Source organism: Brachyistius frenatus, unplaced genomic scaffold (genome assembly GCF_029030835.1).
Source record: "Brachyistius frenatus isolate BFR_SWC_R1_liver_20210118 unplaced genomic scaffold, ASM2903083v1 Contig_3, whole genome shotgun sequence".
NCBI lineage: Eukaryota > Metazoa > Chordata > Actinopteri > Embiotocidae > Brachyistius > Brachyistius frenatus.
Genome location: NW_027210602.1, coordinates 11,081,756 through 11,094,997, shown reverse-complemented (window position 1 = coordinate 11,094,997; position 13,242 = coordinate 11,081,756). Strand labels below are relative to the sequence as shown.

The window sequence follows — 13,242 nt, the reverse complement described above, 5'->3', positions numbered from 1 at the left end:
GATAATGGATAAATTACAAATTTAGGAATTTGCTAAATTAGCAATCAGATATCAACCCAAAAAGATCAGCGTAAACTTGTAAGGATCATGCCTACTGGATGATACTTTAGTGGTCTGGACAAGCCTCTTTCCTGGTGTTTGGTGCTGTGCTGCGGGCGTTCAGTTCCATTGCTGGGGTCCCATCTGGGCTTCTTTTGTTGGTAGGCTACTGCCTGGGTGTGGGTCTGGAGATTGACTGCACAGCTACTGGGAAAACAACTGGTGTTGTTTTGGGTTGAAAAATAACTGAACAGAATCATAAAAAAAAAAAAAAAGAAGAAAGTTTGCTGGCTGGGTGCAATAGCTAGTATTCAAAGTGAATAACGGGAATATAAAAGTATATATTTTTTAAAATAACAATGATGAGTAGTTTAAGTTGCGTTTAGTAGTTTAACCATGTTAAAAGCGCTTTGAGACCGAAAGGTGATAAAGCGCTATACAAGTACAGACCATTTACCATTTGCTTGGCTGGAAAGGCTTGGCTTTGTTCCAAAACCGCCATAATTATATTTTAAACTGTGAAAAATAATTGACTACAGTGACTCAAAATATAAACAATGTATTTATGTCAGTTACATAAAACACTTCAGACAAATTTAAATTATTTATTAATATAACACATTAAAGAGAAAAAAGGGAGTACAGTATACAGTAAAACATTTTGGATAGTCTATTTTCAGGATTAATCAACTCAACGGTTTGTCTGTTAGGACAGATGAATCCTCTGGAATCATAGGTAAGTGTCTCTTTACTCAGATATGGAATTTGGAGAGAGTCCTGATGTTAAAGGTCAGTCTGTTCCCAGAGTCACAGGTGCTTTGGAGCACATCACATTCTGATCAGGACGGCCAGACCTAAGATTGGGGTAGGAAAATGTTTATTCTGTCCTGGGTTAAGCCTGGTTTAAATGGTTGTACAATGTGAAAGTTTTAGGAAGTTTATCTATAAAAAAGGAGTGTGAACCTAGCTCAAACTGACCTTGGTATGTGGGTCTGCATAATCTTGAAAACGATCTATTTTATTTTATCTACTTATTTTTTTTAATCTATTTTAGCTTTCTTCATTCAATGTAAGGGATGCATCATGGGAAGAGCAACATAAACACCCCTAATTCTGATTTGGGAGTGTTATTGCATTATTTAGAGGTTACTTATCATACAATGCTAACCTTGCAGTTACACCAGAGCAACAGTCTCCAAAAAAGCAGATCAGAATTTTTTTTTTTTTTTTGTCATATAAGAAATTTTAAATATTAATGAGATATATTACTGTGAACAATACACCCCTAACAGCACCTCAAACACGGTGAAACAAAAGATAAACTAAGGGACAACCCACAGCTTCCTGTCCTCTTCTTGTGACCCTCACCCCTGCCAGTCAAGGCAGATACCTGTAAAATAACACATAACTTATTATAAATTAAAACAAAACTCAACTAAAATAGTTCTTTAACAGCATTAAAACACCAGAAGCACATGGAAGCACGTTTGGCTAAAGCACTGAAAATGTGTTGTGGGGCCCTCCATACAACGCCAATCCACGCTTTACTTGTAAGGATGGGAGAAACACGATTGGTAATTCAGAGAGCAAAATTAGCAATGCAATATGTAGTTAAATTAAGGGGACATCAAAGAGTTATGATGGATGATGAATGGGAGTGGGGTTACTAGCCTGGGTGCGCCGACTGTTGGTCACAGATTCATTTTTCATCGCTGCAAACACATTCCGGTAATTTCGCTTGTATTAGCATTTGCACAGCGACTCTTAAGGGTGGACCAATCAGCGGCCAGTGTCAGTGGTTAACCGCATTTGTCCCGCCAGTCCTTCATTGTGATTGGGCGGCTGGTGACAGCGACGAGCACAGCTTTAACACTTTTTCAATTATCAGTGACTGGAAAACAATCGCTGAATGTTTAGCGCAGAATAAACGGTCAGCACCTGGTAAAGCTGCTCGGCGTTCATTAAAACAACTACAAAAATAAGCTGTACAGTACTGTGAAAAGAAAAACGTTGTTCAACAACGGTAGTTGCAGTGGTGGCAGAGTCGTGTCAGCTGGTTTTGACAAAACTGCAAACAATTCTGTATGGAAAATGGCCAGGCCCATATTCAGGGGGTGAAATTGGTCTGGTTTGCACCAGGCTGGTGGGGTACAGGGAAAAGCAAGAAAAAAAAAGTCATTTTCAATTTGAACAAGTTAGTGGAAAAGTTGGGATTGAATAGATTTAGAGAAATAGATTTTAGGTTAAAAAAACAACTGGGAACACTTCCTCCAGATATATACAGAAGGGACCCTAGATCCCCAAACTGGAAAATCAGGCTTTGCCTGTTGCATCCCAGACTGACAGAGTTTAATTTTACACAAATGAGTTAAGGCTATTCTATATGGCCACTACAGTGGGTAGAGGATGGCAGGATGAGGAGGGCAGTCACATGCTTTGACTCAGCCGCACTTTAACACTTCACAACACTGAAAGATAACAAGCTCGGGGCAATCAGACCTTATGGTGGAGCTGTTGGTTCTTTCAAAATAAACCAGGCTGGAGGTTTGGTGGGTTCCTCGGGTGCCAGCCCATGTTGGGGTAGAAGAGAATGAGGTTGCAGACAAGGCAGCTAAAATAGCCCAAAAGAAAGACATTGATCTGATTGTATGTGTTGGTATGTCTGAGTGGCATAATATTATCAAGGAAAACATAACAGCTTTGTGGTAGAATCAGTGGGAAAAGGGGGAAAAAAAAGGGGACGTCATTACTTCTCAATACAGAGTGTAAAGGCTGTGTGGTGCTACTGAGGCAACTAGAGAAGACACAGAGTAATCATGACCTGACTGAGGGCACTGTGAGTTGGAATGGGATCTAGCAAAGATGGGCAAGCATGAAGGTGGACTGTGTGGAACCTGCAGGAAACAACAAACTGTTAAACATGTAGGCTATAGCCTACTTATGGAATGTAGTATATGAAGAATAAAGAGCTCAGTAACACTCCACATTATCACTAATGGGGATACAGACGGCCACAATGAAGACCTTCTTAATCCAAGCCAAGGATTGTAAAAGCAGTCCTGGAATTTATAACCCCAACATGGCTACGCCTTAGACATACCCCGAATTGCAATTTAACCCCAACATGTGAGAGGCAGCAATGTGCAGCAAGGCATCTTAGCCTGCCGGAAGCCCACAAGAAGAAGAAGATAAAAAAAAACACGCGCCTGTTTCTGAATAGCTGAGAAATCCGAGTTTCCGACGAGTCCCTGAAGGAGGCTCGAGCGTCAAACCTCCACCCCGAGAGGAAACCGAGCAACATCCATCAGACTCGTTGGACTCTCAAAGGTCCACTCGAGCTGTCCTCAGCCCACAACGCACCCGAACAGTCCGCCGATCCTGATCTCCTGGCGGGTTTTGGTGATCTCTGCGTGGATTTTCACTCGACCAGGACTGTGGGAACGATGCGACGTCTCGGAGGAGGAGGAGGAGGAGACGAGCTGGCCAAACAGCAGCAGACTCCTGCGAGGAAGATCTGAGTTTTGTTTCTGTAACGTCAAAGAGAGGTAAGTGTCAAAGAGATGAGAAGCAGATGTTCTCGGGGCATCCGTTAGGCTCGGGTCGTGCTGGTGCTCGACGGGTTGTTTGCTGCGTGTTTATCGGTGGGTTTCCGTGTTAGTTGTGTCCAGCATCAGTAACTGGCAGGCGGTATGAGTCATAGCCGGCGCAGGGGCTGCTGGAGGATCTGCTCAGGAGCAAAGTGTCTGCAGCCTCCAGAACCACAGTCTTCTACAGCCTGCAGCTTCGGCTTTGCGTGTGAGTGTGTGTGACATGTCGTGCATTCTGCTCTCTCGTGCAGTGTGGTTATGGTTGGGGTGTGTGTGGGTATGTATGCATGTGCGTTTTAGGCTATGTGACATGCATTGTAAATGGTCTGCACTTAATACCCTTTCTCACCTCAGAAGTCTCAAGGCGATTTAGCCAACATGGTACTTCTTCACTCTGCTGGTCTTGGGGTGGGAGTGTGTGACCGCAATGTGTCAAGCGTTTCATTGATAGAATTTGGTTGGAGGTCAAACGTATGTGGACACCCACGGCCTACCTCTGGTTTTGGAGCTCGCCAATGAATGGAAAAGGCTATGTACTGTATAATAGTGATATTTCAGTCAAAAGTGTGTGCCCGAACAGTTTCTATTTGACCGTTACTGGTTCATCATGAGAGTGACCCACGCACAATGCCACAGTTTGGTAAGGAAGAACTAGAACCCTGACTGTCACACACACAACATGAGTGATGCAGACTACTAGATGTCATGTTTAAAAATGACATTTTCTCAATCAGCTTCTCATGTAAACACTTTTTATCTGCGAAAAGTTTGAGCAGTTTGGATGTTTCACAGACATTTCTGCGCCTGATTAATTTTTTTCCCCTGGTGTTTCTGTCACTGGTTTGAACCACGAGGGAAAAAACAAAAAAGAAAAAAAAGTGGGTGTGGCTCAATAGGGAAATGTGATGTCACACTTGTATGCACCTATCAGATTCCAAAAACATGTTGTTCTGCATCTAATGGCAGTGGTTAAGTACCTGTTTTCATGCTTATTTACAATTTAATCATACAAAGTGGAAAAAGAAATTTGAAATATTGCAAAAAGTCTTTTACATTTGAAACTTAGGTGAAAAAGTTTGTTTGAGGTTTGAATACCGAAAATCTGTGTAATTAATACTTGAAACAAATATGTCACATTTTCTAGATGACTTTTGTTTGTTTTACTGGGTTTCTTTTTAATCACGTCATCTTGAAATGAAGGAGGATTACATCTTTGTCTTCTGCAGTGGTTTAATTACATTCCATAGTAGAATTGGCGCCTTCTGTTGATCTTCATGTTGCATAAATGCGGAGGACACAGGACATTGTGCTAACTGAAAGGCATTGACTGTAGCCTACTGGCATTATGAGCAGCACTTAGCTCACGTTATATGCTAAAACAACATTTGCCAAACAAAGTTTGCCCTTCTAATTGTTGTGTGCGCATTACGACTGAGGCTGCAATTCACAAACAATAATGTTAACAATTCAGGATAAGAACATTGTGAGGACAAGTGCTATGTTTCGAAGTAGTAGTGACGTGGGCATGTGCACGCTCAAAGTTGTTGTTCCCGAGGTTGTGTGTGGCAAGTGTGGCAGTTTAAATACAAATCATCAGATACATTGTGTATATTTCCATCACTTTAATTTAATAAAGTCATCAGTATAATTATGATATTTTCAGTGGTTGTTATGTATTTCTCACCTTAATTGCTATTGTCTGATTTCAGTCGCAACAGATTCACAACAGAAATGCTAGAGTTAAAAAAAATTGAAACAAATGTACTGGAAGTGTTGCATTTGGATTACTGCATTATGCAGTAACTTCAACATAGCAAACGGTAGCAAATCAAAATTATGCATTGAGTTGAGATGATGAATCAATCAATACACCTTAAATATCAATATAACAGCTTTGACCATTCTATTGTTTTTTTTAATGGCTCTCATGCATGACATGTTTTATATAGGATCTTCAAGCCCTTAAAAAATTAAATAAATGTCAAACAGATCATGAGAACTGTAAACATTTTATTTCCTCACTTGAAGGAATAAAAATGTCAGAGCGTTGTTCTGGTGCACACTGGCAAAATGACACATGTGGTGACAAAATAGTGTTAATAGGAAGTTATCAACTACTATTCTTTCAGCTTGTAAGATGTGGGTGCCTGTCTTTGAGGTTCTTTGAGAAAGTTTGAAGTCTTTTCTCTTTTTGGATTGGGCTGTCTATAACTTGTTCATGATCATCTAACTCTTCTTGCACAGTGGACCTGATGCTGCCTCTTCACTTGCTATTGCCTTTCCACATGTTGTTGTTATTGTTCGTATCCTCAGCATTGTTGGCATTCAGCATTTGTGGTACAAAATAAAAACGAATCTTGTCACATTTTTCGAATTTTGGCATTGACTTGGTATCAAAAGATTGTTTCTTGCGATATCGCTAAAGTTTATGTTATAAAATATTAATTTGTATTCACATATGTATTGCATTGAAAGTGGGCATGGCTTATACTGAATGTTGTTGGGAATTTTGTCAGTGTAATTTTCTGCATTAAAGTGTTTTCTATTCTGCCATTTATACTGTTGATACATATAAATTAAGCTGCCAACAAGCAATGTTAAACATGAAGTTGAATTAATCAAATAAAACGTGATTTGTAGTTGCATTCTACCTTTTAATAAAATGAGGCAATGTTACTGCAAAAATGTTTTTGTATCTGTTCAAAGTGCTAATCTGTGCATATCTTGATATTGTAAAAGTGATAGAAAGCTTGTCAGCTTCTGTGACCAATCAAGGCTTGCTGAGGGTCAATGGAGAATGTCAGTGTGGTCGCTTTTTGAACTGCCTGGTGTCCCGCAAGAGACTCCAGCTCCATGGAGCCCAGTTTTAAGGCTTTAATTCAACAAGCTGACCAAGCCCGATCCTGCCGGGATCTTTCCGTCTTGGTGTGGTCAGCCCTGCTGGACTCTTGTTTTGTCTCCACCACCGCACCAGGCAGATTTCCATTCTCCAAGCAGTAACAAAAAGTTAACAGATCGGTAGACCTCAGGTTACCTCTCCTTCTCAGTGGACTGTGCTGCCGCATTTATGCTGTGTATTATTCTGTCTGCCAAAGTTGACCTGGGTCAAAAAGGGGTCCCTTGTTTTTCATGAAGAAACTGCGATCCGGTTCCTTTTACTTCTGCAGTTAATGTAGAGCTGCAGCTTCCGTGTGTCTGATTTCTGGATTCTCAACAGTCTCATGGCTCATCCAGTGAGTGATAAACTATGGGCTAGACTTGGGAAAGAAAACAAAAACCTGAATGTTTGATTGGTGCCTTTCATCGTCATCTGGGTCGAGTTGTAAGAGAGTGACCCCTCTTCTCTACGTGGTCACAGGTGAGAGTCGGTGGTCTCTATCAGGCAAGAGAGTGAAGTAGATGCGTGCCTCGGAATTTAACCGGCACATGACGTCATGGAATCAACATGGGATTCCTGCTGGGCTCGTGGGTTCCCCTCCGGTAGAAGGCCAATATATTCAGCCAAGTCAGACTTCGCACTTAGGTGTGAATGCAAAGCCTGATGGGGTTTGTAGGCACTCTGTCTCTGTGGTCAGGCTTTTGTCTCATGTAGGCCTCTCCTCTGTTCTTCATTCCCACAAGGTTCTATCCCCAACATCTTGTTTTACAGTAAATCCACTGTAAAGTGTTCATGCAGATTTTTCCCTGAATGAAAAATAATATTTCAGACACACAAGAATCTTCCACTTCCACCGTGACAGTAAAGAGTAAATGTTTTTGTCCTTTAGGCAGACTCAAGAGTACTTGTTGATTTATAAATCTGTTTGTAAACAAAGATGGACGTAGCCTTTATTGTTTTGGTAATACAGTCGCTGTCATGCGGCAGGCGGCTAGCTTTATTGTTTCATGTCTCCTGTATCAATCCAATTGGATTTCTCGCTGATGGACTTGTAATGGAGATTACAGATTACATCAGGTTCATAGGGTTGTTATCTCTACTGGTGTTATTGTGCACACTAAAGGCCCCAGCTTCCTCAGAATCACTATTCATTTGTTCAGATTTTATAAATAGACAAATTAATAATCAAAAGTAAAGTAAAAGCAAGAGAGTTGTGGCCTGCCTGTGTATCATAAACCGTAAATACAAACTGTCTGTAGTTTTTTTTGCCTGTCTTACTGCTTGTAAAGGCAGCTAATAGTATAACATCAGGGATGAACCGACCATCAGTAATCCAGAAACAATCCGGTGGACTGTCAAAAAATACATCAAGATTTTTTTGACGGTAGTTGTCTCGGGACTTCTCTGTTTGGTCTATCATGCAAAGTTAGTGTGAGATTGCCCTGTGAGCAGTCCAGTCTGTATTCACAAGTCCAGGGCTGAATTTCTTTACACACTAAACCTCTGTGTACCATTACTGACAGCATCAATATGTTTAGTTGGCTGTTAATTGATAGCCGGTTGTGGCAGCCCCCAAAAAATACATCATGGGGACTAGTGTCCATGAAACAGTCCAGAAGGCTAGTGATGTCCAGAAATGGTTTTAAGTAAAACTATTTAACGAGAAAAAAAAAGACAGAATTTTGTACAGCAGAAATGTTTCTTCTGAACTCTTTAAAACTCTCACCGCCATTTATATTCATCTTGCGTCCCCTGGGACAGGAAACGTGCCTAAATGTTAACTGACTCTTCCCTTTTTATCCATGCACAGTTTACCCTCTCCATTTTTTCTGAACCAAAATCTTCTCCTTCTGCGCAATTAATCGTAATAAAATTGCAATATGGATTCTTGCCTCTTTGGGATTTGCCACTTTCAAAGACAACCACTATTACACCAGATGAGGCAGAGCACCAGAAACTGACAGAAACAAAGATAACACGTTGAAAAATAATAGTTCAAAGGTTTAATAGGAGGCGACAAGAGACTAAATCTGATTATTTTTAATCTTTTTTTATCTGATTGAGTTTTAAAAACAAATCGTGAGAGAATTGTGACCTCAATTCTAAGCAAAGCAAATTGTAATTCTCATTTTATCCACAATTGTGCAGCCCTACTTTCCTCTGTTTCTCCCTTCTTCCTGCTTTGCCTGCCACAGTGTCCTCCCACAGAGCACTCCTGATTGATGGCAGCCTGACTGAGGCAGCAATAGTGTGGAGTCAGAATCTATTTTCACATGTTCATGTCTGGACCCCTTTTCATGGCATTTCATGAGATGTATCAGCAGTTTCCATGATTAAAGTTGAAAATCCAGTGGTACCTTTGAGGTTTATTCAAAGAGAATTGCAGAACGTGTGTTGGGTGCTTTGCTTTGATGATTCCCTGTGACCTTTTGGCTCCAGGACAGCCCTCTCTAAACAGCGTGCCCTTTTCCTCTGGCTCGTTGCCTTTCTCTGTCTCAGTCAGTGCCTCTTCTCTGCTCCTGCCACCCACCTGCTGCGTATTGACCAGAAACAGCAGGATTCAGTCTTCTTAAAATGATTAATGCATAGATAGGGTTTCTACTAGATAGCAGTAGTCTGTCAGGAGAATTCAGTTTTAGTTAATATTTTGTTATGTAATTATTTCTTAGTTTAAGTAATCTGGATAAATCTCACTTGCCAGCTGGAACCAAAGAACCCACACTTTTTTTTTTACAGACTTAATAAGCTGCCTAAGCTAGAGCAGCAAAGAATAAATAAGTATTATCATATCTCAGTGATCTGTTGGAGCTGACAGCAACAATTAGTTTCTGATTGTTCTAAGTCAGCAAACACTGCTGTGATAACCTGACTCTCACCTGTGTAACACCACACACATGAGAGCTTCCAAAATCTAATCTTTAAATTTTTTTTTTTTAAATCAAATCTTGTGCTCAACTGTAGTCTGAGCACTTAACACACACACAGTCACCACTCCACTTACAATATTAGTTCTCAAAGGCACCAAATCGCAGTGTATCTCACACTTTGATTAGTATTAAAAGAGAGCTGAAATAATTCGTTAATTAAACAACATGGTATTACTTTTGCTTATTGATTAACTGCTGATGTGTTTAGCATTAGCTCATTAGCAGGATTACGCTGGTGTGGCGATGTAGGTTCGATGAACCACTGAGTTCAGCCTTCCCCCTTAGAAATACATGTACGGTACATCGCATAACTGCACACTGCTACAGGGAAAACTGCCACGGATTGTAATGATTTTGCAATGTGGTAGGTCTACTGTTTATAAAGAATATCATCTTTTTTTTTTATCAAGTTTGTCAATGATGATGATAAATGATCTGAGGTAGTTATTGAACATTTAGGGTCACATTTGTTTTGTTAGTTTAACTTTATTTATCAGTGATTTCCTTCATATGTTTGATCTAAAATTTGCAAGGTTTCCTGATTTCAATATATCACCCCCACTTTCCGGGGTCGCAATGATTTTGCTACACTACTTGTCGGGGAATGCGGCTCCAGGTTGGACTGCTAGCGTGATGGCATTAGCATCCTTACTACTTTCAGTGGATACAGGTAGGGTGCCTAAAAAAAAAGCTAATATTCTGATCTGGTTTTCAGCGGTCAAGGTTGAGGTCAAGGTTTGTCCATTGATAGTGTAATTGCTTTATTGCGCTTCTTTTACAGTCACATAAGGAGTGTAGCTGTCATCAACTCACGTAATGTTCACTTGTGTCTGCCTTCTGAACTGAAATTAAACGGGTGCACAGGAACTAAGTAAATATATAGTAGTTATTGGAAGTAACTGCAGTTCTATGAGTATGTTCGTATTTCGTTTCTTTCTAGAGTGGGGGTGGGGGTGGGGTGCAGGATGTCCTGTTGGCAGGGCGGCCCAGCAAATTAAGTATGTGGTGATTAAACCGTTTGATTACAGTTAAACTTTGATTTGAATTATCTTTAGTGAGAGTTAAGGGGTGCATGCCTTATTCTACAGAACTGATAGTTGCTGCAGAGTAATGCATGCCCTGTTATTTCAGGTTAGGACAGTATAAAATGTATGAAGTGCACACTGTGGAGACAAAATGGCCCATAGTATGTGGTGCGGTATCTCATGAGGTGCATCCAATTCTCGGCAGGCCAGCAGAACTCGGCACAATACTGGTCCTATGTCAGACACACTTATATTTTTTGAGTTTTCTTCTGCATCATGTAAATGACAGAAATAAGTCTTTGTACTTAAAAACCATATTGTGAGGAAGGACTTGATCTCAATTCTTAGAAAAAAAAAGTGTTTCTCATTTTGTCCAGAATCTTGCAGACTTAGTTCTTTAGGTTTGTAATACAGTGCATCCGGAAAGTATTCACAGCGCTTCACTTTTTCCACATTTTGTTATATTACAGCCTTTTTCCAAAATGGATTAAATTCATTTTTCCCCTCAAAATTCTACACACAATACCCCATAATGACAATGTGAAATAATTTTATTTTGAAATTTTTGCAAATCTATTAAAAATCAAAAACGAAAAAAAAAGAAGAAAAAAAAAAGAAAAGAAATCACATGTACATAAGTATTCACAGCCTTTGCCATTACACTCAAAATTGAGCTCAGGTGCATCCTGTTTCCACTGATCATCCTTGAGATGTTTCTACAACTTGATTGGAGTCCACCTGTGGTAAATTCAGTTGATTGGACATGATTTGGAAAGACACACATCGTCTATATAAGGTCCAACAGTTGACAGTGCATGTCAGAGCACAAACCAAGCCATGAAGTCCAAAGAATTGTCTGTAGACCTCCGAGACAGGATTGTATCGAGGCACAGATCTGGGGAAGGGTACAGAAACATGTCTGCAGCATCGAAGGTCCCAATGAGCACAGTGGCCTCCATCATCCGTAAATGGAAGAAGTTTGGAACCACCAGGACTCTTCCTAGAGTTTGGCTGCCCGGCCACTCCACAAAGTCCTCCACTACTGCCCTGTACTCATCCTCCCGTCCATCCCTTATACATCCTACCACTGCAGAGTCATCAGAGAACTTCTGCAGATGTCTTGACACTGAGTTGTACTGGAAGTCAGTTGTGTATAAGGTGAACAGAAAGGGAGACAGAACAGTTCCCTGAGGAGCTCCAGTACCACTGACCACCGTATCAGACAGCACACTGCCCAGATGGACAAACTGTGGTCTGCCTGTCAGGTAGTCATTGATCCAGGAGACGGTGGATGCATCCACCCCCACCACCCGCAGCTTCTCACTCAGTAGCAGTGGTTGGATGGTGTTGAATGCACTGGAGAAATTAAAGAAGGTGATTCTCACAGATTCACCGGTTCCATCCAGGTGAGACTGAGCTCGTTGCAGCAGGTAGATGATGGCGTCGTCCACTCCCACACGAGGCTGGTACGCAAATTGCAGAGGGTCCAGAGAAGATTTCACCAGCGGATTTCACCAGCACCTTCATCACATGAGATGTGAGGGCAACCGGTCGGTAGTCATTGAGGCCAGATGGAGTCGTCTTCTTGGGGACAGGAACCAGACAGGATGTCTTCCACAGCACCGGGACCTCCTCCTGCTTCAGGCTCAGGTTGAAGAGGTGTTGTAGGACCTCAGCCAGCTGGACGGCGCAGGTCTTCAGGACCACGGGGCTGATGCCGTCAGGTCCTGCAGCCTTGCGCTGGTGGATTCTCTCCAGCTGTCTCCTAACCTGGCCAGTCGTCACAGAGAGGGGGGTGAGGGGTGTGTGTGTGTGTGTGTGTGGGGGGGGGGGGGTTGAGGTGTCGATGGAGGAAGAGCCCTTTGAGATTGAGGGCTCTATGCAGTTCACCAGGGGGCGCAGAGGGGGAGGGGGAGGCAGCAGAGGTGTTTTGGAGGTGTGAGGTGTGGAGGAGACAGATGAGGGTGGTGAACTAAACCTGTTGAAGAAACAGTTTAGTTCATTTGACCTCTCCAGGGAGCCCCCTGGTTGTCTCTCTCTCCCCTTGAACCCAGTAATCTCCTTCATACCGGTCCACACCTCCCTCACGTTGTTCTGATGGAGTTTGGCCTCCAGCTTCCTCCTGTAGGAGTCCTTGCACTCCCTCATCTTCTCCTTCAGGTGGCGCTGCACTCTCCTGAGCTCCTCCCTGTCCCCAGACCTGAAGGCTGCTTTCTTCTTATTAAGAAGAACTTTCAGGTCACTGGTGATCCACGGTTTGTTGTTGGGGAAGCATTTTACAGTCCGGGATGGTACGGTGGAGTGTTCACAGAATTTGATGTATTCTGTGATACAGTCCGTCCTGCTGTTGATGTCCTCCCCATGTGGTCCAAACAGCACATTCCAGTCCGTGGACCCAAAGCAGTCCTGCAGGGCATCTTTAGCCTCCTGTGTCCACCTCCTCGCAGTCCTGGTGGTCACAGGCTGCCTCTGCACCAGGGGGACATACCTGGGAGTCAGCAGGACCAGGTTGTGGTCTGATCTACCAAGGGGGGGAAGGGCAGTAGTACTGTATGCATCCATGGCATTAGCATACAGTAAGTCCAGAGTTTTATTGTTCCTTGTGGGGCAGTTCACATACTGGTGCAAAGTTGGCAGTACTTTATCCAGACTGGTTAAAGTCTCCAGTAACTAACAAAAATGCACCAGAATGCTTCGTCTGTAGTTTAGCCACAGTGGAGTGGATGGTGTCCACTGCTGCCTCTGCGTCAGCTGATGGAGGAATGTAAACAACGATAACAATGGCG

The 13,242-nt window shown here is 42.1% G+C and overlaps 1 protein-coding gene and 1 long non-coding RNA gene across 2 annotated transcripts in view; one reads left to right on the top strand and one right to left on the bottom strand.

Annotated features, from left to right (window-relative positions):
* Positions 1-588: 588 nt before the first annotated feature.
* LOC138625527 (uncharacterized) lies at positions 589-3,378 on the bottom strand. Its single transcript, XR_011311240.1, has 4 exons — positions 3,246-3,378; positions 2,539-2,650; positions 1,378-1,429; positions 589-893 (listed from the first exon to the last, which is right to left on the bottom strand). It is a non-coding gene; the product is annotated as an uncharacterized lncRNA (long non-coding RNA).
* Positions 3,379-3,499: 121 nt separating this feature from the next.
* Positions 3,500-13,242, top strand: part of rab27b (RAB27B, member RAS oncogene family) — a 75,097-nt gene continuing 65,354 nt past the window's right edge. The window contains exon 1 of the mRNA XM_069706500.1: positions 3,500-3,584. The gene's annotated coding sequence lies outside the window, so the exon portion shown is untranslated. The remainder of the gene's footprint in view (positions 3,585-13,242) is intronic.